Source organism: Paroedura picta, chromosome 6, assembly GCF_049243985.1.
Source record: "Paroedura picta isolate Pp20150507F chromosome 6, Ppicta_v3.0, whole genome shotgun sequence".
Taxonomy (NCBI): domain Eukaryota; kingdom Metazoa; phylum Chordata; class Lepidosauria; order Squamata; family Gekkonidae; genus Paroedura; species Paroedura picta.
In genome coordinates, this window is record NC_135374.1 from 89,601,021 (window position 1) to 89,626,359 (window position 25,339).

Sequence of the window (25,339 nt, forward strand, 5' to 3'; positions counted from 1 at the left end):
AACAAGAAGGTTGGTCAACATACTTGTTAATGATAATGACAAGTCCCAGCAAAAGGAAATAAATTCTTTCTCATGTACATTTTGAGTGACATTCCTAGCTGTGGGTTGTTTGTTATTAGAAGTAATCATATATTTTACAAGCCATCCACCTGTATTATTGAAGATACACAAATGACAATGCTCAAAAAGATCCCAGAGTTTTCACTTTTGCTACTACTTCTGCCCTATTTTTAATCAGAGGATTTGGTCTTGCTCCTTGTTTACTGTTGATATTTTCTAGCTGATTGGAGAGGAATGACATTTTGACAATTTGCAGTAGCAGTAAGCACTGTACAAACAAAAGGTGCTGATGAAAACTGGGAACCCATTATTATGTAAATTGTGGCTGACTAACACCGATTCCATCTTCCAGTCACCATCACTGAAACCAGTTTTACTCAATGATAATAATTTTCATGATTGCAGACTTCAGAGGGATCAGAAATAGGCTTTCGCTGTTGCATTTATCTACTCTGGGTACTTGACCCTTAATTAAATTCTGAAACTTTTTATATGATAAAGTAAAATACAGCTGACACTTCTCTTTAAGCAAAGAGAATCAAGAAAAGAGGAACAGCCAAACAGGGTGAAGGTATTTCTGACTTACATTTTTTTCACTGATACCAAACATGGAAGCCACATTTTTTGAAACCCAGCTCAAGTTTTAAAAGAGAGGGGGGGGGGAATGGGTTTCTACACACTGCTACTTAAAAAAAAACTGGTCAATAAATTCTGAAACTTTTAATATAATGAAGTAAATAAAACTATCACTTTCCTGTTATCAAAGGCCATCAAGAACAGGAAAACAGTCAAACAAGGTAAAGATATTTTGACTGTATGTATGTTTTCAGTCTTTGTGACTTCTTCACGCTGGCTGATGTCCAACTTATGTGGCACCTGGTTTTGATACCCTTCAAAAGTGGTAAAAAGACTGTGGGAGAGATGGTACGTAGAGCCGTCTCAGTCCTACTAGAATTCCTGATACCGCTAACACTGCTGCAATGGTACTTGAATGGGTGGTATGGCCCTGATTATTTACGGAAGGAAGTATCGGTTCCAAGCCAGTCTTTCTGCATGAATAAACCTTTGTAGCCCTACCTACCCATGGTCAATTTTGCCTGAATCTCCAGTTTGGAGCAATTACAGATTTCAGCCTCTTGTCAACTACTTTCCATTTGGAAGCCAATTTTAGTGTCACTGTAATAACATTTTATGAAAGTGAAATGCTTCAAAATACAGGGTAGCTTTTAAAATTAAAATACAAGTTAGTTCACACCAGATAAACTATCCCTTTCCTTCAGGAATATCCAAAAGGATTCAGGTTTTACTATAAATACAATAGAATTTTCAATAGAACTGATGACTTTAAAATAGTCAATTAACTAACCTAACTTAAAAAAAATCTTTAATGGGTTAACAGCTCTTGTAGTTTTTCAGGCTGAAAGTGTTTAGTCAAGCCATTAGAATAAATGAATAAAGACTTTTAAATGTAATAGTAAGGTGCTCCTAGTGAATCAAGCAGCAAATGTATTTTTTTTTTAATGTTGGATATTATCAAACTTTGAGATAGCTGTGAGCCACCATCTTAAAAACGTTCTTCCCTCAAATGCAGAAGGCAATGCATTTTGTAAGATAGTACCTCCTGCAAAATGTGGCCTTCATCCAAAAGAAAAAAAGACACACAGACTATCAGTTAATTGATCTGCAGTTCTTATGATTAATAATTTACTAAAATTATTATTAATAGACCAAGAATTCTTTTCTCAACAAACAACTCTAGAATTATAAGCATGTCTTCAGTCGATTCTTGCCATCCATTGTCTGAGTGCAAGTTCCTAGTCTTATTTTTTCTTTTTAAAAAGAAACAGTCTATTTAAACAGAAAGGGACATCACTTTTTCAAAGATGTATAGATTCTTTAGGAATATTTTCGCGAACATGCGATATGCATAAGCAAGTCAATAGTACAGCTGCAGACACATGCGTGGCCTTGCCCTCAGGCAAATTTCAAGAAGCAAAAGAAAGGACAACACAGCCGCCAAGCTCTAGCATCAAACAGAAGACAAGCAAGAAACTATACTAGTTAGGCTAATTTAAGGGATTGGAGGGAGTCAGTGTTCTCTAGGGATTCCAAGAATGGAAAAGCATGGATTGCAAGGTTTTTAACTTCTATGCTGTACAAACTTAATGACTGGTTTCCAGGTAGCCCATGTTTCCAATAAAAATGGGGCACAAGATAATCATTTTAACTGGGAAAGTGATCAAAAGGCTGGCGACAAATGATGGGATTCATCAAAGGCAATCCCCAGGAGCACCAAGGGTGGCATCACAAAGTTTCTTATAAAGATATTGTTCAGGCTGCAATGAGGCGCAGTCTGGACTTTCACAAGACCACTTCAACGTGCCAAAAACAGTAAAGGCATCAACTTCCCTTGACTTTAGTCTCTAGACATGATTATGTAAACCTGCCTGAAGAACATGGGAGCTCCACCTACATAGTGACTATTGAGATGAAGGAAGGTGGAAGTGTTTTGAAAGCTGACATTTAATATTTCTTTGGATATAACACATTGCTAAGCATTCAGATCACAGAGCCAATGAACTACAAAAAGTAATTACTGGAGTGGATTTCACGAAGAGCAGAAAGATTATTGTGTCACATTAAATAACAATTGTATCCTTAATGATGTGTTTGACTATAATACAAACATCCGTCTACTATTACATGCACTACAATCTACCTTTCTAATTACTCCAGTGGTTTCCTGTTCCCTTGCTATAACGTTGTGCTTTCAAAGTCTATGTAAACATTAAGTGAGATTTAAAAAAAAAATAAAAACCACCCTGCTTCTGGGAGTGCAGCTGCATGGCCATTGACAAATTGGCTATAAATTGCTGGCAGAATAATATGTGAATATAATTGTTATACTCTTGATTTCATATCTTTCAATGTATATTTTCTATGTTTAGAATGTAGATTTTTTAAAAATTCCACACCATTAAGGTTTTCACCAAGAAACTGTAGCAGAAACACAATATCAACATTGTGGGGAAAGTATCAGATAGTAGGAAGTGAGCTTTAAAAAAAAACACACACACAACACTGATGGGTTCAGTTGATAGAAAAGCTCCCTTGTTTTGCGTTAGGTCCTCTTAACACCTACCATTAGTGCCACTCAAGTACCATTGAAATCAATAGGATCTCAGCATTATGGACCCTTGAATTTTTCTCCTGTTTGGTACATAATCCAAAGGCCAAAATGCTGAGAAATTTGTTCTCTGCTATTACCAGTATTGTTAAAAGGCTAATAACTGACATTCAGTGCATCATGCTGGATGGGGGCTATGGCACAGGTTCGCTAATAGCCCTCCATTCACCGACTCTTTTGTCTGCCTAGTTAGTTCTAGAACTAGCAACATTGTGTAGGAGAGGCACGATAGTAGCTGCTGAAACCGTATGGGGATCCCGAAGGGCTACGTGACCTTCTTTCAACGAACTAACTTGGTTGGGGTGGGCGGGAAGAGAATTTTTACTGTCTGATTTTATTGTCTAGCTGGCAATACAAACTCAATCATAAAAATAAACAAAATGGGTCTAGAAACCTCAAAAATTAGGATCCGCAACACTCTAGGCATTTTCCAAAGCTGTATAACTTTTATTATAAGGCTCTGGGAAATTCCTAGAGCGTTGTCCAGTGCCAAATTCTTCATCGACTTTCAGGGCAAAAGATTGACCGTCATAACCTGCTCTGAGTAGTATAATAAAACTTTTTTCCTTAGTATGTAAAATATTATAGTGAATGTTATACCTTAGAATACCTTTAGTGAAAACTTTATGCCATTGCTTTTTTGTTTCATAATGCTTTCCAATTGCATAGTTAATGATGTTAAAAAATGTTGTTAGCCCTGCAGTATACATAGCAGACTGAGAGTTGTGGTAGGTGCCATGGCTTTGGGTTTGCAAAGCCATTTGGTGGATTTGCTTTGAATCAAGAGATGCCCACTGATTGCCATGGATCTTTTACCTTCTAATTAGATGACCACACTGTCTTAAGTGTGCCCTGTGAAGGATTAGCAGCTCACCATTCCTATATCTTAAATTCGTGGTGATATGCTTCATTGCTAATTGCTTGTTTGGAAGTGTGTGTATGGGGAAAATACTCAAAGCCTCTGATTGGCTTTGAAGCAAGTGCTGTTTTTTTCACCTTTTATGTGTCACCTCCTCCTGCCTAACTGATCCATGTCAGATTGCCAGAGAGTTTAAGAGATGCTGACAGCCTGTTTTGTTGCTAACCCCACTTTATGGGTTATGTTATAATGCTTTATGTGAATTACTTGCCATACCACAGCCATTATGCCTTAAAAGAAAACTTCTGGTTAGCTAATATGGAGAAGAAAGGAAGTGGGAAATGTCTGCTCTCTTTCAGGATGACATTGTTACTGGCTACAGATTTCTAAGCAGGGCAACTTACAACTGGATTAGTTCTTCCACTGAGTCTTGTTTTGGTGTATTCTAACTGAAGCCAGACAAGCAAAGTCTTGGTTTCACTTGTCAGTCGATTTGAGTCTAACAAGATGTTAGTGAGCATAATTTTCATGGGTTGGTGAAGTTCGTTTTTTGTTTGTTTGTTTGTTTGTTTTGCATGGGTTGCTCAATTAGCTGGAAAGAACTGTTGTCAAAAAGATAGGTGAGCACTGGAATGACAGCAACAAACCCATTTTCAAACGTTGTTTCATGAGCCTCAGAACGAGCAACAAAAAGCCATGCCCACCGAATGAGACAAAACAGGCTGAAAAGTTTCAATAGATACCATAGGAGATGTCCAACCATGGACTTTTTAGAGGAACACAAGTGCAGAAAGTCAGTGATTTCTTCAAGGCCACATTTGGTAACATAATAATAGCTGTAACGATAAAATGGGTGGGATCCAACTTGTTTTTCCCCCTCAGAAGTTGTCATTATAGGCCCTTTCCACATGGCTTTAGTCCACGGAGGTCCTACAATCACCAGCATAGCTTTATTGGGTAGGCATCTCCGTGTTTTTATCAGTGAAAAAATCTTGTTATCATATTGCTGGTCATTGACAAAAGCATCACATGAAGATGCCTTGCACTGAGTAAGTCCATTGGTCTATCAAGATCTGTATTGCCTGCTGTGACTGGGATAGCCTTCCATCATTTCAAATAGAGCGCATCACCTCTACATGCCTCTCTTATCTGGAGATGTCCAGGATAGCACACAATGCAGAAATTCTACCATAAACTCTCTTCTGCCTTCTGACTATCTCCCCAGCACCATCAGCACTTTCTCATGAAAAAGCTACACACAGCTCCCCAGGATATTTCCTGATTTTTGTCTTTGTATAACAATAGCAAACAGAAAAATCAGTATGAGTAGTCATGTCAGTCTCTTTGTGGCAATAGAAAAAAGGAAGAGGCCAGTTAGGCATGTGCATTCGGTTTAGCCAAATGGGGGGGGGGATGAAAAATACCCTTGCTGGTATTTTCTAATTTGGCTACCAGCATAGTCGATACCAACCCCACCACCCACCCCCAAAATTCGGTTTTTAAGGAATTATTTGCTGCAGAGAGATTTTAAAAGGGCGTTTAAACTTTAAAGGGGGACAAACTTTCAGCTGTCTCCTCTGACTTTTGCTCTGGTTTCCAAGATACCTAGGAGGGGGAGAGGGATCTTTACTGGCCAATGGTAGAAGTCCCTTAGGGGTAGTTTGGCCACTCATTGCAGTGCTTTTGCAAGTGGCATTGCAATGTGGTTCTGCAAATTATAAGCTTTTTGCTAGCTTGAACAGTGAACTCCAGCATAACAACCTTGGTTTCACCATCACCCACGTAACAGGAAGGATTTGGCAAACAGGGTTTTAGATTGGGGGGAAAGTTCTCTGACCCATCACAGAAAATTCTTGTGTGTGTTGCCAGAGAGCATAAAAACAAGGGTCTGGCTGACTTGGGTCCCTTGTCATTTGAGACTGGTTTTTCTTCAGATTTGATCTGGTTTTATGGTTTCTTTTGCTATTCAGGCATATCAGCAATTGGCAATATTTTGGGGGTCTAACATCCCCGAACCCCGAAAAATACCCTCCCCCCATTTTTTTCTTTTTTGTATATGCCTATGTCCAGTAGCACCTTAAAGACTGACAAAATTTGTGATGGGGCAAGAGCTTTCATGATGAAGGGAGCAGTGACTCATGAAAGCTCATACCCTGCCACAATTTTTGTTAGTCTTTAAGGTGCTATTGGAGAAACACTTAGAAACTGAGGGTAGAATTTACTTCCCTTAAGAGAGCCAGTGCAAAGACTGCACACACATATGCACTCAAGAGAAAGCATGCTCGCCATCTGCAAAAGAGTTATTTTCTTTGGCATCTCTGACCACCAGTGCTTCCTGTTGTTGCTCTGCTATCCATCTTGTACATAACTTCTTAAAAATGTAAGTTATTTAAGAAAATAAGTATAGTGCTGTTGCCCTTTGGGCTGTGGATATGCAGGATTTTTAAAATACGCTGGATCAACAAAGGGCTGATGTGAAACAAAAGTCCTTTCATTATTGGATTAACTTAACCTTCAGCATTGCCGGGTTCTTTTTTTATATTCCAGAACTATATTACTCATGCCCTCTAATCGTCCGCATTGCAAATCCCAGAAAATTCTGCCGAGGTCCTGATTTCTGTACACTGGGTTTATAAACCGAAACCAAGATCAGCACTGACAGTTAAGCTAATGCCAGATTGAAGTTTTATTTATTTGGTCATTTCATCGAAAAGTAGACGCCATGTCTGTGGTTTACATCTCTAAAAAAAATCAAATGAACTATTTATGTGCAGCAAAAAACTGCGGGACACATAGACCTTATTCACGGATACTTTTATGGTTTCTTTACACTTATGAAGTAAAGAATTTGTGAAGGTATATTTTGTACCAAGATGCCATGTGTTTCTTGGGCTTTTCTGTACTTTAAAATAGGACCTAGCTTAGTAAAGCAAACTGAGCTCTAGAAAAGTCTGTGCTACTAGTTGTAGATGCCTACAGATCTCTAATCCAGCCTTCACAGTAAGTCTAGACCAGGGGTTGTCAAACTGTGGCCCTCCAGATGTCCATGGACTACAATTCCCATGATGCCCCTGCCAGCATTCCATGGACATCTGATCTAGACAATAGTGTGAAACCATTTGGCTAAGAGAAACTAAATATTATCAGTGTATGGCTGATTTATCCACAACATCAGTAATCAACAAGTGAAAGGGGGGCAAAACTCCCAATGAAGGGCAAAAAATAGAACAGGGGACCCTATCATGGTGCCCTAGGGTGCCATACCTTGGTGCCTATCAAGTGTTTTTAGAAAGTGGATGGAGCCAGATAGGCTCTTGCCCAGTAGGGTTTTCAATTGTCCACTGGAAAGTTGGTTGGCTGTATGAATTAAAATAAAACAAATGGGAATCCAAAAGGACTTGTGAGTGGTCTCTCATTTCCCCCTCTCCCATTATTTCCTCTTTCCATTTCCTGAAATCGCCTTCTCTGCTTGAGCGATTCAGGGCATCCACCACTTAGTCCATCAGTATGTCAGAATTCAGAAGCTACCCACAGGTTCAAAAAAGTTTGGGAACTCCTGGAATACAGTTTGTTGTAGATATTGTGAGAAAGATACGTTCCTCGGTATGTACCGCTTGACTATGAAATGTGTGGATTTGAAAGGTGCTTCTGCTTCTATTCATTCAAGAGTCCTGGCTCCTGAGAATTTGCCTGTTTTCAAACACAGACCTCTACATGTAATGGTGGCCACCACAGGAATAAGCAAAAATGACAAAGGGCAAAATGACAAATGGGATGCCATTTTTCCTACAATGCATGAAATGAGCCTGTAGTTCCAATATAGATATTTAAAGAATCACGTAATGCATGAAAGTGTTGCTGACATTTATCTCATCAACTAGTTCATAACAGTTAGAGGGTCCTGAACAATCTCTTGCAGAAATATGCATTTGCAGGGGGTCAACTGAAATCGTTTCTGTGAACTGGTACCTCCGCATAGGGCGCTGTACACACAGCTGTGCCTTTTGCATGATCCTGGTGGCCCTTTTCCATGAGCCTGTCAACTTCCCTACATTTTGTTGGAGGTGATTGTCTTGGAGGTGCCTGAGCTCCCTTATGAAAAGATGTGCATATGGATTACACGGTCGGACATTTTGTGTGTTTGTCCTCTTCTGATGAATTTTTTTTTCATTTGCTTTTAAAATGTTTTTAGCAAATTTCTTGCCAAACCACAGCTGGTATGTCTGAAGGGGAGGGGGGAAGACAGTGGTATAATGCTTGATCAATTAATTCCAGAAGAGAGAGGGCCAATCCATTCTGCAGTTTTCATTATCATTGTCTTCCATAAGAGGCACCTTGGATCAGATCACATGTTCCATAATGGTAGCTGAAATCAGCCAAGGGAAGAAGTGCCTTTGCTGGGACTTCTCAAGTCTGATTTTGATCGTGGCAGAGCTTGAATTTCTCCATGCGTTCATGTGCGTGTGTGTTTTACAACAATCTCTTACAAATATTCTTGATCGCGCCACTACCCACTGCACCAAAATTCAAAAGCTGCAAGTTGCGCAGCTAACGTTGCAGGAAAATGAGAATGCCATTAGTGGAGTTTTGGTGTGCTATTATAGACCTAAAGCATAATCTTTACATGCTCTTTGCTCTGAGAGGGCTAGAAAAACCAGTATCTTCGGTCGTAATGACTTCCAGTTTACAGCCTTCATTTGTTATATTTCCTCAATAGCTGTTGTGTTGAGATTAACTGCATAAATGGTCTGCAGCTGTCTGTTATGAATTAAGGGAGTTTAATCAAAGTATTTCTAATGTACAGCGTAATGATAATACATGGGGGAAGTACTATTTAAGAGATAATGATGGCTTCAGAAGATCACTGTTGTAATGTTTAGTGCATATGCCTTCAGCATTGAATTTGTTGTTGTTCTGAATATGCTTAATGGATCAGTGAAAAGCTGCCTAATGTGGGATTGTTTGATGGGGCTGACAGAGCTGGAATTAGCCCATTGCTGTTTACTGCATACAGCCATTAAGATTAATTGCTGCCAGATAATTTTGACTGTTTTTATCTTCAGGAAAAAGTGTCACTAATGGGTTTATAAATTGGTTCACTATTACTAATAGTTAGGCCAGTGTAGCTAGATAGAATGTCAGGCGCTAATTCTAAAGATAAAGGTAAAAAAATAAAAAAAGTATAGAGCATTATGACTTGCTAGTTTTAAGGGATAATGTTATCTAATAACAGACAGACTGATATATGATGCTCATTAATGCTATTTCCCGGGCTTTGGGTTGAACCTAATAGATGCTAATAAAGTCTTATTTGATGTCCCATTAAAGAACTCAATCTGTTTTCTGCATTAATGCACAATGTTGTTTATCACATTTCCAGTGACTAAAACCCAGACCCCCAATCTGTTATATAACTAAACAGTATCAAGCCAGCAGTACCTATTTTGGTCTTTGTTTAGCTACAGTGAAGAATTTATATTCAGGGATCATGGCTATATCTGTATGTGCTGCCTGCATTTCATGACCAGCAATTATAGTATTGTAAGATGAGTTTAGGTTTATTTTATTTTACTAGCATGGGCACCAACAGATTCTGCAAAATGAAGGCAATGCTAGTCCAAACCATCACTTTGTTTGTGAATAGGAAGGAAGGAAGGAAGGAAGGAAGGAAGGAAGGAAGGAAGGAAGGAAGGAAGGAAGGAAGGAAGGGATCTAGATAAACCGGAGCAAACAGATCCACAGTAAAAACTAATGAGCTGGTTCATGTACCAAAAATTCCTGCATATTAAAAATGTTACTTGTTCTGTCTCTGTAACAAATCCACAAAGACATGTATGTGTGTGTAGTAAAAAATGGGGAAATTATTAAGCTACATAGAACTATGATAGGAAGTGCTTGAAGAAAATGGTGTAAGCAATAGGTCACAATTCAAGACTCCCTCTATCCTCATCTCAAGCACAGTTAATATAAATGAGGAAGCAATTTTTTACAGATCAGGAAAGGATTTGTAACTTTTAGCCTACTTTTCTGATTCTTCTTAGAATTTTTTTTTTAAATCATGAGGTCCAGAATAGTTAAATAATTCTCAAAACATATCATACAAGTAATTTGAAAATATTTTCTTTCATTTTTTGCAGGGCTGTGCTGCTATTTGATCTTTAAAAAAACCTCTTGTGATACAATCAGTGTATATATGTATATGTGTTTGTGTGTGTATGTATATATATACACACACATATACACACACATACATACACAAAGTGCCTGTAATGATTTTAATAAAATGAACTCTAGTACTACCTATTAAGTTCTATTGTGAGTCACAGCACTGTGGCTTTTCATATGGCTTTGTTGTTCCATAAGCAACGGCAGGTTCAGCCTAGGTTTGCATGATGTGGGAATGGAATGTTCATTTGTTGGGAATCTACTTCTGTGTTTGGAGACATGTTATTGGTACCTTCCACTTCTGATCGGGGCAGAGTCTGCACTTACTGTCTTTATTCCATTGTCAATCCTGTTGAATTCAGATCGCTTTGAACTCGGGTCTTCCTCTCCCTCCTCCTCCCCATTGAAACAGGAAAGTCTTCTGCATGTGGTTAGGGAGGCTCAGAAGGTGGGGGGGGCTCTTTCTTTCATTTCTTGAAGCCTCTTTCTTTCTTTTCTTGAAGGCGGGGGGAGAAGCCAGGCAGGGAGCCTCTTTCTTTTCTTGGAGGGGGGGAGAGGATCAAAAAAGGCAGAGGAGGGAGGAAAAATCCAGGACCGACAGAAGTTGAGAGCAATTAGGGGCTTCTCCTTTAAGGCAAGTGCGTCACATAACCAGGTGTAGCCTATCAGAGGTTCTCTACCACGGAGCTTTCTTTATTCAGGATTAACAGCAGTCTGAGATATCGCACAATAAAGGTAGGGTCACTCCGGATCAATCCTTCTTGCTGCAGAAGGAAAATTTAAATCGCCCAAAATCCAAATGGAAATCCACATAATGTAGCCGCATAATGTCATACCTTAACTATCCTCATTACATGTTTTTGCTGTTCTCCGTATGCTCTTTCCTAAACTGCTATTTGGTTTTTGATTCCCCGCTCCTCCAAATGGAGCCAGCTGGGCGACCTTGGGCTCGTCACAGCCCTAATAGTGCTGTTCTTACCGAGCAGTAATGTCAGGGCTCTCCCAGTCCCATCTCCCTCACAGGCTGCCTGTTGTGGAGAGAGGAAAGGAAGGCAATTATAAGCTGCTCTGAGACTCCTTTGGCCAGTGAAAGTCCAAACAACATCTTCAGTGGTGCCTTAGTTAGCAGATCAAGCAAGCAGTTTCTAGAAACTTCTTGATGTGGGTTTTTATTCTTAACTGCCCCCAGAAAAACAAAGATCCCATTAAATTTGTCAGGTAGCATTGAAAACCTTGTGGAGGTCTAGTCTTTCCCCTTCCAATTGTATTTATCTCCAGTCATGCTGCTGCATATAGTGTACACTTCACAATCTGGTGTTGGCTGCACAGCTTTTCCATGACTGCATGGTAAGGTAATTTGGTGCTCTTATTACTCAGGTAGGTAGGCTGGACTCCGTGAAATAAAATTAGCTGTGAAATAGTCATTTCAATCCACTTTCTGTTTACTCATAAGACATATGTGTGATTTTAAAAAATTAAATAAACATTTAGAATTGAAAAAAAAGTGTCCGGGTCAGAGAAGCCCCTCCCCCAGAACAGAAATCATAAGCCAAGGCTTTATTTCCAAGCTATGAATGCAGGAAAGACATCCTACAAACTAATATGTTGTGCTCGCGTGATCCTACCCAAGATGAGTGAAACACTGAAGGGAGAGATACCATCATGTAACTATCAACAACGTCCTTTGTGTTCTAATTGGGTTGGAAGGAAGGAACTTTTTCATAGTGATGACTGTTTGGATGTAGAAAAGGACACAGTCAGAGCCTTCTGGGTGTTTGTTTATGTAGGAGACAATACAGATACCAGTGAGATCTATGATTAAAGCTGCTTAGGAGTGGACTTTTCGAGAAGTTTAGTTTTTAAAATTAATTAAATCTTTAGACAACAGCCAAGCAGACAAACTCAGCACATCTCCCATGTTCTGTTAATGCCTCAACAGTTAGTTTGTTCCCTTTGAATTCCGTTAAATATGCATAGGATGGGTTGGGCAACTAAGATAAACTTTGTAAGAACTAGTTTGTCAGTTTAAACATTTAGAATTTACAATAGTATATCTCAGAGTCAGCTTGGTGTAGTGGTTAGGAGTGAAGACTTCTAATCTGGTGAGCCAGGTTTGATTCTGTGCTCCCCCACATGCAGCCAGCTGAGTGGCCTTGGGCTCGCCACGGCGCTGATAAAGCTGTTCTGACCAAGCAGGTGGGCTTTGGATAAGGGAGGAAGGTGGGAGCAATGGGATGCCACAGAGTCCAACTGCTAAAGCAGTCATTTTTTTGAAGTCTGTGTAATCTGGAGATTAGTTATCATTCTGGGAGAACTCCAATCCCCATTCCCCACCTGTGGGGGCTATAGTAAGGTGACCAGGTAAAGCAGGATACTATTGACCGGGGGGGGGGGGTCTTGATTAAAAATTTAGTCTATATGGAGCAACAACAATTTTCATAGAATGGGGTGTAAACGGTAATGACTGGGGAAGGCACTGGCAAACCACCCCATATTGAGTCTGCCATGAAAACGCTGGAGGGCGTCACCCCAAGGGTCAGATATGACTCGGTGCTTGCACAGGGGATACTTTTATCTTTACGTATATATTTTTTAAATTTCTATATATGTACTATTTGCCAGGTGCCCCCAGATGTCCCTCCAAAAGTGGGACAATCTGGTCACCTTAGGCTATAGGCATCTAGGCACCCCCCCCCAACATCTTTCCTGAAACCCGCCAAGTGTTTCAAAGAAAGTGTGGGGGTTTTGCCCATGTGGGGTTTTAGCAAAGTTTCTTACTTGTCATGGAGACTTGATTGACTGAGTCACTGCAGCTCAAGGATCTTCACTGTATGATTGAAGATACTGTATGAATGAAGATAATCTGCAGCAGCCATCATTTTATATCACTGCATCCACCGTGCTTTGTTAGAATTCTAAAGGTCCCTAGAGGTCCAAAAAGGTTGAAGACCTCTCCATTACCAGGCCTTCAAAATAACTGGTTCTGGTGTTTTGTTTAGGCATAGGATAATATTATAACTCTAAAGAAGCCGCATCCTTTTCTAAATGGAGCTTATGCTTTTAAAGGATTTCATTGTTATTGTCCCCCACTAATGATATATTTTTTATAATTCATGGGTATCATTGGAAATCCTTAGGATGCATTGGCTTCTCACTGTTCATTATGAGTTACTTTGTCTCTTTATCAGGGACCTAAGCAAATGTAAAAAAAAAAAAAAAAAATCACGCAACCCAGTATTATGACTGAACTCCTGGTAGGATGAGTTGATTGGTGTCAATGGGTACATTCTAGAGACATTAGATACATTTAAATCCCATTAATTGCCACAGAACTTAAATGCTTAACGATACACATCAGTATGCCTGACTTCTCTGGATTGCATCTCCAGCTTTTCTGAATTGTCCATGTCATCATATTGTTTAACTGCACAATGATGTACAGTACTTTCATCTGTAATGGGAGTGTGAATATAAGACACTTTGCAACTTTCACCAGAACAAAAATTGCAAAATTATGCCATTAAAATTTAAAATTGACCTAATTAAGAATACGAGAGAACAAATGTATGTAGTTAATGCCGCAAATTAAATGGGCTGGATTTTCTTTTTTTAAATCAAGGCATAAAAATATTACCCTGCAATTAAAACATTTAATATGGAAGAGTCTCTTCTTCAGACAGTTTGAGGCCAACTCTTCCCAGTCTGCAGCTATTACGCAGAAGAATCACATAACTCGTCTTTTCTGCAAATTGCCAAAACTCTACTCGGGCCTCGTTATTAACATCTAGTTAGGAAAGAAAATGAAATGTTATCACTGGCAACAATAACATCAGAGTTACTTTTCCACTCGCATCCTCCTTCCCAGCATATTCTATGTTGAACTATCTGGTTAAAGATAGCTGAACAAATCCAGAGAAGTTGCCACTTTTGCTTCATCCTCTCCTTCCTCTTCATCCATATTAACAGGGCTGTCAGCTACAATCCATGGTTAAAGGAGATGGAGGTATGGACCCTTGGGGCTACGCTTGCCAGGCAACTGGCAATGCAAGCCTTCCATTCAGGAGATGGCACTTGCTTAAAATGGCCAATGTATTCTGTTTATTGGTATCCTACCGTAAATGAAAAAAATTTTAATAGGTTACTTCTAAGTGGGAATTTTCTCTGTGTGGAATGCAGGAAGCACCCAAATTTAAATGAAACACCCAGGTGACATTGTACTTCTTTTACATAGGACATGTGGCCCTCCTGAGATTTTCTCTTTTCACCCAGATCCAACAGTATTCTCTTTTGATTTGGGCTTAAAGGAGAAACTGAAGGTTTTTAGATGCTGTGCCCACAGCCAATCTAGGCAGTGTGGTGGATACACTGCTGAACCTCAGGAATGACAAAGATAATCTCCACATTCTCCTTATTTTAAGGCCTTTGATGGGCCTTTCTCTCTTTTCTTCCAGTGGAACACTGTGTAGTTTACAACTACAGAGCAGCCAGAAACAGAAGGTGTCTAAGCCAAAGAGTACGCAGGGTTACCACCCTCCAGGTAGAGATCTGGAGGTCTCTTGGAGTTACAGTTGAACCCCAGACTATGGAAATCAGTTCTCCTGGGGAAAATAGCTGCTTTGGAGGAGGCATTCTCTGGCATTACAACCCACTAAGGTTGTTCGTCATATCACTGCTTCCGAAGCTTCATCCCCTAGTTTCCCCATATTTCTCAATTTGAAGCTGTCAAACCTTGATCTTCACAGCACCTGTTTTTGAACACAGAAGCTACAGGGATTAAGGGGAGTGTTAAGAGGGGTTGGGGTTTGGTCAGATTCTATTCCCAGCAAGTTGCTTGTTTCTGCTTCCATGAGGGCAGTGTGTAGGAATGGGTACAAACTGGCTCATGAGCTAAAGTTCATGATGACTTTTGACCTGTTCATGCTCTGTGAAGTCAAGTTCATGGTACATTGCCTGGCACTATCATTCCATGAGCTTCCAAACTGTCCATGTGCTGGTTCATGAACAGAGACATTCCCTGACAGGTGGTCATTTCCTCAAAAAGCATTTTCTTGTGGGTACCTTCTTTGATATCCCCTAAATCCAGTTCTCATCTAGGTTGGAGGACAGTTAACGAGGAGCAAGCCAGAGATTTCCAATGAGTTTGGTAGCTCTAGCATGCCAGGGGGTTATTCTACCACCTCATGAATCTCACAAACCAAACCTCTTTGTGAGGCAACTAAAAATTTGCAAAATAGGGCACATCATGAACCCTGAACCAAAAGACATTTTCCTAATTCATGCTGATCCCTAGTGGTGTGCTATTTAGCAGCTACAACCAGGATAAAAGTAGGTCCTGGGCTATTAGTGGCTGTACTGAAGGATTTAAGAATGATGGTGGCCCAAGACAGTGAAGACTCCTACTCCCAAACCACCGCAATCCATTTGCCTTAATCCTATTCACATGTTTCCACAAGCTTCAGCTTGCTACATTTTATCTCCTAAAAATATTCTATCCAAGATGTCCCTGGATAAACTTAATGGCACTTCTATCCCATTTTCCACTATACTATAGTAAAGGTAACTTTTTAATTACTTTTGGATTGCTATAGTTATGGATATCACAAAAATCCCTAAAATCTCACAAGTGGCTGAGGGCAGATATAGTTCTAGAAAGCAGAGATAGTCATACTGATTCTAGTATGGAGTCTGGATCCCATCATGAGCTATTTAATGGTGTTTGGCACAATCATATGTCTACTGCAGTTTTATACCACCAGTCTAGAACAGTTCAGCTTGTTCTTCTCTACACAACAGACTTATGAGCCCCGCCCATACTGAGTTTTGTGGCTGAGCGGGGTTAGAAACTTGGGTCTTCCCAGTTTTAGTCTGCTACTCTACCTGCAGAATAAGGGGGCGCAAGGTGGAGTTTTGTTGGGCAGGGACCAGTTTGAATACTGGGACCCTGCGGTGGGGGTCTCAGTAAGAGACCGGCTAATACCAAGTGCGGCCTTACCTGGCTGGAAAGATCAGGGGTTTGGGGCCAGGAGGAAGGGATGGTTGGATGATTTGGATGCCTGGCAACCATGGGAACCATTACTTGGCCTCCTCCTTGTGGAGGGCATCAAGGGGCTGGGACACAGGCGGACCCAGGGCGCCCCTAGAGCCCATGTTAGCAGCCAGATGGCTGCACGGGGGATTGCTCCAACCTTGTGCCAGGCCAACCCTCAGTTTATGTGGTTAAAATAAAGCTGATTTCTTGCCAAAGAAACATTACTCACATCTTGATTGGCCTAATACCACCCTGCAGGTCAATCTTTGTTCCATTTATCCTCTCCCAGATAGCTGGCTGGTGCCACTGAATATATTTGGATAGAAGTTGTAGACTCACTGCTCAGTCTCTTAGATCTAGCTTTTCAGGTCAGGAGTTTTTTGTATACATAACACTTCTGTATGCAGTACAAATTTCTGGAAGCATTAAAGGCCCCATCCCATATGTGTAATGTGTATAAAACACTGGTTAGATATATTCAGATTTGGGGGAAATTTTTAAAATGACATTGTCATATTTGTGCATGAATATTCGCTCACCTAACAAAAAAAAAACCTCGCCCATCCAACTGTACAGCTTTCAAGACATTAAAATGCAGATGAAATTCTGTATCGTGGCAGAGCCACTTCACATTTAGCATTTATTACTCATTCATAACCATCTGAAAACTTCTGACAAAAGACATTATTAATGTTAACATTCCACTTATCCCTTTGGCATTTCAGTATTGCCATGTCTCCCAAAGTCTGGGACTTGTGGTTCTGGTGATATGGTCAATGGTAAACTTTACTGAAAGGATGAAAATAAGTTAATGCAGCGGTCCAGAAGCAGTGGAGGATGGGGAGGGGGGAGGGGGCAATGTTTTGTAAAGTAGCAGAAGTGAAACTGTCTCTTGAGCCACATCAGCCTGTTCTTCACAAAGTTCAGTTTGCAGAGATACTATGCAGGGAGCTTTGACTTTCAAAAAACTCATTCCCCAAGAGTCTTGTTGGCCTCTGTGATACTCGAAACTGTCTGTTCAAGGAGGAGGAGGAGGAGGAGGAGTTGGTTTTTATACCCGGTTTTTCACAGCCTAAAGGAGCCTGAAACTGGCTTCCCTTCTTCTCCCCACAACAGAGACTCTGTGAGGTAGGTGAGGCTGAGAGAGCCCTGATATTACTGCTCTGTGAGAACAGCACTATCAGGGCTGTGATGAGCCCAAGGTCACCCAGCTGGCTGCATGTGGAGGAGCAGTAAATCAAACCCAAATCTGGCCTCAAACCTCAACCTTGGTCTTCAGCAGAACTACTGACACAGCAGGCTACCTATGTGCATATCTCTACACTGCTTCGAGGGGCAATCAGACACATTATTCCCACCCACCCCCTCCCTTGATTTATCTGAACACTTTTCCATAGCTTTGTGAAGAGCTGATAATTTGTTAGTTCCAAGTAAATTAAAATCTCAAGCAGGGATATTTAAGCATTGCTGTAATATATATTTCAATTTATTAGACAACATTTTAGCATCTACATTCACATATATATCTATATCTCGGTCTTGTGTGCTATTGGATGAACCAAGTTTGTCCTTTTTGAGTAATTATTTCGTAGAGCTGCAAGGCTGAAGGTACAACTGTTTAAAATGTTGTATAAGCTAAAGGTAAAGGTATCCCCTGTGCAAGCACCGAGTCATGTCTGACCCTTGGGGTGACGCCCTCCAGCGTTTTCATGGCAGACTCAATACGGGGTGGTTTGCCAGTGCCTTCCCCAGTCATTACTGTTTACCCCCCCCCCCAGCAGCAAGCTGGGTACTAATTTTACCAACGTAAGGATGGAAAGCTGAGTCAACCTTGAGCCGGCTGCTGGGATTGAACTCCCAACCTCATGGGCAAAGCTTCAGACATCATTTCTGCTGCCTTACCACTCTGTGCCACAAGAGGCTCTTAAAATGTTGTATATTTTCCTTCAAAAAATAGTAAACTCTCAAGCCTCTGGTAATACAACAGAAAAAGGAAAACTATTTTCCAGTCACTTGTATGTGAAGGCTTTTGTGTAAGGGGGAGGAGCATCATATATGTGAACACAGAATGTTGGGTGCCAGGCTTTGACCTATGGCATGAAAATCATCCAGACAAACTTACTGCAGCATTGCCTTGAGAAATATCATGAAATATTTGAAGAGCATCATTTGCACTGGAACTGGTCTGGAGACTAGTCCTATAATCTTGAGGTACTTAAAGAACCTAGCCCTTTTCTCTCTTGGTCTCTAAGAATGGCAAAACAGCCTTCCTTAAGCATAGAGAGGGAAATAATGCTTCCTGAAAAAAAATGGAAAAATTGTACAGAAAGAAGATGAGGGTTTCATTTTCCATCTTGAAATATCTCTGTTTTTGATATAACTGATAGAGAAGCAATAACCCATTATTTGAGAAAGATTCACTCATAAAACAAATAATACTCCTGTCCCGGGTATGATCATGAGGAAAATTTAGGATATTTATCTCTTAACTCTTCTGGGAGCTCATTCCACCAGGTTGGGGCCAGGGCAGAAAAAGCCCATGCCTGGGTCAAGGCCAGCTGAATGTTCTGGGGGCCTGATCCTGCCCCCTTCTATCCTGCCTCTGTCTTGGAGGCTCCGTCTGTATACAGGATTTAAAGTCTTGCTTAGGCTTTGTGAAGATGGCAGAAGCAATTCATCTTCTCATCATCTTGGCTCATATAAACATGTGACACTCCACTGCAATTTGCTATGGTGCTATTCACTCCAACATGCCTACAACCATGTTCCCATCTCCATTCTATTGCATGTGGAGGTGGAGGTTCTATCATGGAGTAATCAGCCTGGGTTTTTAAATCTGTGCTAATGCAAGAGAAATAATAATCATATTTATGATTTTATTTTTATTTATTTAATTATCCATGGGACCACCAACAGTATTCAAAAACAGGAGTAGCAGTAGAAAGGCTACTTTCCCTAGAGCTGCCGGCCTTACAGGAACTACCTCTGTTCTGAAGGGCCTGCAAAATGGAGCTCTTCCACCAGGCATTAGGTTGAGGACAAGGAGCTGAAGGAATGCCACTAGGGCCCTCCTCCAACATCCTATCCCATCCCAGACCAGAAGGGAAAAGCTCAGCTCACACTGGGCAGTTACAGTGACTTTATTTACTTTTATGATTTTTAATGTTATGTGATTTTAGTCTGTTAGTACATCATTTTTGTGGTAAACCGCCACAAGATGGCTGTGCAGAATCAGCCCTGGTCTCTGGACCCACAGATTTAACACAGCCCAAGATAGCCAGCACACCTGAGTGAAGTCAGACCTGGAGGACAGAGCAGCTGTCTCCCAGAGCCACAGGGGTGGCATGAAGCAGCCATTCTGTGCAAAAGATACACTTTCCACCCATCCCCTGTATAGGTCTGATTGTTAGATAATTATTTTTCCTCCACAACATTTTACAAAGGTCCCTCTTCAAGGGCCAGACCTGTTTTCTCCACAGCTGGAAAAAGTAGCAAAGGTGGGAAAAGAGGGCTGAGGTGGGGAGAGCTTGTGCAGCTGCATCAGGGGAGTGAAGTACAGATCTGTGCCACTTTGGTAAGGCAGGCTGGCTGAAACACAAAGGCTCACTTCATCTCTGACAGGGCCGTGTGTTACAGTAACGTGCTTATCAGAAATATTTTTTTCAGGCTATCAATTATTATATTTGAACATTGCATCACGGCTCTAGGGAGCCCTTAGCAAGCTGTAGCAAAAATCAATCCAGTTTTACAACTTTTACCTTGGCAGTTCTCCAGCTCTTTATCTATTTCACCCAGTAATTTAAAGATGCCATATCTCTTTCCATGGCACAGATATATTCAGAGGCATGGCATGTCCTTGATATTAATAAAAGTTCTCACCGCATTCTTCCATGGAGGGTTAATTTGTGGTGTTGTTTAGAATAATTTAGTCAGACTGTGATGCCCTACTAGTCTGCTACCCATCCGTGTGGAGGAGTGAAGAATGAAACCTGGCTTTCCAGATTAGAGGCCACCACTCTTTAACCACTATACTAGGGCTGATTCTGCACTTTGTTTTTTCCATTGTGGATCCTGCTTGAATTCAGATCAATTTGAACTTGGGTCTTCCTCTGTTCCCACCCACCCCCCAAATTGAAACAGAAAGTATTCTGCACTTGATTGGGGAAGCTCAGAGCGGGGAGGAGAGCCAAGTGCAGCAGGAATCTTTCTTTTCTTGAACAAGGGGGGGATTGAAGAGAGCAGCCTCACAGGGGGAAATAAACCCAAGATGCAAATCTCTGCTGAGAGAAGTTAGGGCTTCTGGAGAGCAGTCACTTTAAGACAAGCCTTGCAACGGGAACCAGGAAGTCTTTTAACCCTGGCCAATCAGGGAAGACTGCCTTGCTACGAGGCATGAAGAAGGGAATTCATTCACAAAAAGCAGAAATCTGCACACTTACTGATGATTATTTTTCAAATATTGAGGCTTATATCCACTTCTGGATATTGCAGGGGAAAGGTAGGGTCTCTCTGGATCAATCATGCATGTTGCGAAGGGAAAATGTAAAGTGCCCCAAATCAAAATGGAAATTCAATTCAGTGTAGATGTGAAGGATTTATTCAAGCTGTAAGTGGGTAAAAAGCCCCGTGCAGACTTCACCTAGCCTGTTTCTAAGGCTGGGATTTCTAGTGTACGGCATATAAGGGAAGTGGTTAATCATGCTGTTTCTACCAAAGCACACAAAAATGTGGGTGGCAGCTCTCTTGGATAACAAAGCCTTGCAATATGGAAAACATATTATTTGAATTAAGAATATCCAAAACATCTTTTATCTCCCTTTTCTGTAAGACTATCTTATTGCAAGTTGCCCACATTTTTCAGGTACAGGTATACTTCCCACATAGCCACTGAGAGTCCCTCTCCAAAATCTTCTGAACTTGATTAGGATTCATGTGTAGGTCTGGCTATTTAGACCAGAAACTGTGCAACCCATCATTTTGTGGTTTGGCTTTCTCTACACTGATGTCAAAATGTATCATTTTATGCCTTTGGGGGGCAATTATGGTTTCCTGGAATATATATGTATCAAATGGAGCTTTCTAGAGGGTGTGGAAATCACGTGTCATTAAATATATGATATATAATACTCATTAAATAGCATCATGCTCAATATTACATCATAAGGCATATTTCAATATATGCACTTTTTATTATGCTTCCTGTGAAGAAGTTATGTTTTCATACTGCCTTTAACTTCATCCAAATGAAAAGAGACCAAAATTGCTAAAGCTAAAAAGTCTTCTTACCAAGGTACTTCTAGCAGTAGCCCCCATTATTTCACATTCACCTCCTATTATTTCACATTTACTCCCATTTTATTCCCTGTCCTTATATTCCCAAAGCATCCACCACTAGGGAATTGTTCCTCTAGAATTGATGGCAGCAATAGAATTCTACTAGATCTTTTTGAGAACTGAAAGTACATCTTTGGCATTCTCTGAGTTTGATAGAAGGGTTTTGCCATTTTTTGAACTAAACTGAACAGAAAGAGCAGTGGAGATAAACTTGAAAGAGCTGTAGTCTCAGAAGTGTATTCGGCTGGGTTTCTAATGTCGTCTTCTAAGCAGCAGCTAAATCAGATAGGCAGCAACAGAATCAGTACTTTTGCCTCAGTCATTTCCTCGTTCTTCTCAACTCGAAGTTGATATATAGCAAACAAATGGCTAAGGGACATAGAACTCTTTACATTCCGTCTGGATGGGGAAAAACATCTCTACCTGGTCTCCACCAGCTCCGTCAAGGCTCCACTGGAGATTTTGCCATCACCAGGACAAACAATGAAGGAGTAGCAGTAACACGGGTTATGTGATCTGTTAACCTGATCCCAGTTAAGTGAACATCAGACATTGTGTACAATAGCAGCATGTGAACATCTTGCACTTTGCTAAACCGCCTGGCAATGAATGTGACTTTATGCGGAGGAATACTGCAAAGCACTGTTATGCAAACTTGAAGGACTTGGGAGAGAAACAAATCTGATGATAGTCCTGTCAATTGTCCATTTGTGAAAGCTCCTGGAAAAAACAAAATCAAAGTGTTCTTTATTCTATCAAGGCGGTGGTGAGTGTGCTTTTATTGGGACTCCCTAGGTGGCCAGAAGGCAAAACAGTCAAAAGAGCTTTGGTCTCTCGTTAGCACCACCATTACATCACTCACCCATGGGCAGTCATGTGCCTCCTGATTTTACCCCTTCTGTTCTCGCTCTTCCTCGCTCTTCTTTGCTTCATTCCATTTTCCTAACAATAGCAGGCGTGGGGGGAGGGAAATGAAAATGTTTCCAAGCCAGGAAGATGGAAAGTCAAACAGAACAGACATACAGATCTGTGTTCACATTAGTGCTTGCTTTATTTGACACACTGGAGATGGTTCCCCCCACACACACACACACACACCACCACCACCCTGTTCTGCATTAAATTACCGCACGATGTTTCTGTCCCTAGTGACTGTAATGTTGCCCTTCAGTTGGATTATTATTTATTTTTGCATCAGTCTTTAGGATTAGGACAAACTACAAGCAAACAAGAAACATCCAAAATACGGAACAACATCCATGTTCCATCAAGATCACCATGTATATATTATTTAAGTTGACTGTATGAAGAAGGTAGTGGTTGTTGATGTACAATTCCTTAAAGCCAAAGACATACAGCCAGCAGCAGAATAGAAAGGACAGGGGTCTGAACTCCTGACAACCCTGTTGATTTATATGAAATTAACATTCAGGAGGGGAGTATTAAATTGTACTGCAGAGCTGGATTAAACATAACTCTAAGGACAGTGCAGAATAGGATTCTTGCTTGGGCCTATTTTTCTAGTGTACATTGATGCAAAACTTGCAACCCATTCTACACGCAAGATATTTTGTAACCCCAAGCAGCTATAACAAATGAGTCAATAGGTGCTCCTTTGCTCTCTTTCTAATGATGCATGAGATGCAGGATGCACTTTTTGGGTTGCATGTTGCTTCATGGGCAATCCTAAACACATAGCTATCCCATATTAGTCTTTGAGTTTTGCAGCCTGACATCATTTCCATCTTGATTCCTCTACAGTGTTTTTTTTTTAATCTTAAATTACTTGCACCATGTATTGGGGGATCCATTTTTCAAGGCAATCTATTTTGCACTCCTTGGGGCAGAGAAGCCTGATCACGTAGCAAATATATTGGCACCTTTTAGTTGGAATCTGTGAGGGAACAAATCATTGTCAGTAGGTCTTGAACTAAACCTTACAAAGCCCCAGGCCCAACAATTGCTTTGTGACACATCCTGAAGACCGGTGGGAGATGGAAAGATGAGGTGAAAATGCCCAGTGGTGAGTTGGAAGGAAGCAGGCAGAGGCGGCAATGGATTGAGATACAGGAAACCAAGTGAGGAGTTGCTGAAGGAGAAAGAAGCTCCAGGTCTGGGGAGGCAGAGGAGAGAGAAAAGAGAATCATAGAGGGAAGAGGGGAGCTGAGACTAAAATGCATATGTTGAGTTATTCGTTATGGTTGAGCCAAAGTGTTGCGATGTTTGGCATGCATTGTGAAAGCAACCATTTTGAATAATGTGAGAAGATCCACTGAAATGTATTCGTGGTCATTGTTGCTCCTGCATATACCATTTTTATACAAAAGTTCATCATTTCCCACACTTTTTTCCCCAGCCCAACTGCTGTTAGTGGATCTGCTTGCTGATGCACATTAAAAGAGTTCATTAAAGCCCCCTTGGGGGGCACTAAGCATCAAGTTGTTAAAAAGAACAGCAGAATCAAAGGACTCCCTTTTAACCCTTTCCTGTGTGCTGAACATCTGAGTGTAACTGAATTAAAGCCCTGCTAAAGAAAACTATCTCATAAATATAAAAAGGAGGGTGGGGGACTGAAAAGGTCCCCATCAACATTTTTACAGTTTTTTCCTCTGGAAATGAATGCCCCAAATATTCATTATAAACTCTACACATCAGTTCTGTTCAGTATTAGTAATAAGGCTTTGGATGGTAGCATCTGGTTTTCTGCACTGCAGAAGATCTACAATGTGGTGAGTTTCTGACAATGGAGAAGACCTTATCACATGTATTTTTTTCTAAACCTTATAAGTACAGTAGTCTGTATTTGAGAAACCTTCGAATCTTTGCTATGACGTAGCAACTCAACAAGGCACCTTGACCTGAAAAGGTGAAGAAATATTTAGAAAGAGGAACATATCCTCCCTCCCAGAAGGATATTTCCTGGGCTCTCTTTAAGATTGTTGCAAAGGCTGAACACAATGTCCCTTTCTTGATTGTGGACATTTTAGAGACTGTCTAAACAGGAAGCCCATCTTAATTTGGAAGGTGTAGAGTCTAGTGAATTAAATAGTGCCATTTATCCTAAAAAGCTGTCCGCCCCCACCCCCTGCCAGTAGCCTTTAAATCACATTATATCTATGCATCACTACTGGCTAGAAAATAAGCAATCAGAGGGCATGACAAAACCAGCCATGGCTGGAGGTGGGAACGCAGAAGCTGAGTTGCTAGATGTCACATGCCATTCTGTGTGCACCTGCTAATGAGGCTGACATGTTTGGACGAAGCCACCCAATTTGCATTTGTCATGAAAGTGAGACATTAGCTGCATGAATACTAAGAGGGACAGATGTGCCCTAGCAAGACTGCCATCTCAGTCCGCCTGCTGAGCTATCAACACCAGAGGGACTGCCAGCCCGAGGAATCCTACCATCTAGCCGGTGAGGGGCCTGCCTAGTGACACTACCAGGAGAAAGATGGTTTTCAAGAAATCCTTCTTGAAAATATGATCCAAGCTAAGAGGAGGACAGGCAGAGAGACAGAGAGATGGGGGGGGGGGGGAGTTCAGTTCTATGAAACTAACTCCCCCCCCTTTCAGGACACCTGAAATTGATGTAGGGGATGGGGCTCTAGAGGATGTGATAATGACAGCATTAAAATGAGCCCAAAGGAAATGGTGTTTGTGTCTTGCATTTATACAACAAGGACAGCTCTGGGTGAGGGAGATTTT

General features: G+C 40.9%; 1 long non-coding RNA gene across 1 annotated transcript in view; it reads left to right on the forward strand.

Moving 5' to 3' along the window:
- LOC143840271 (uncharacterized) overlaps nucleotides 1-25,339 on the forward strand; it is a 195,030-nt gene that overhangs the window by 48,151 nt on the left and 121,540 nt on the right. The window lies entirely within an intron of this gene.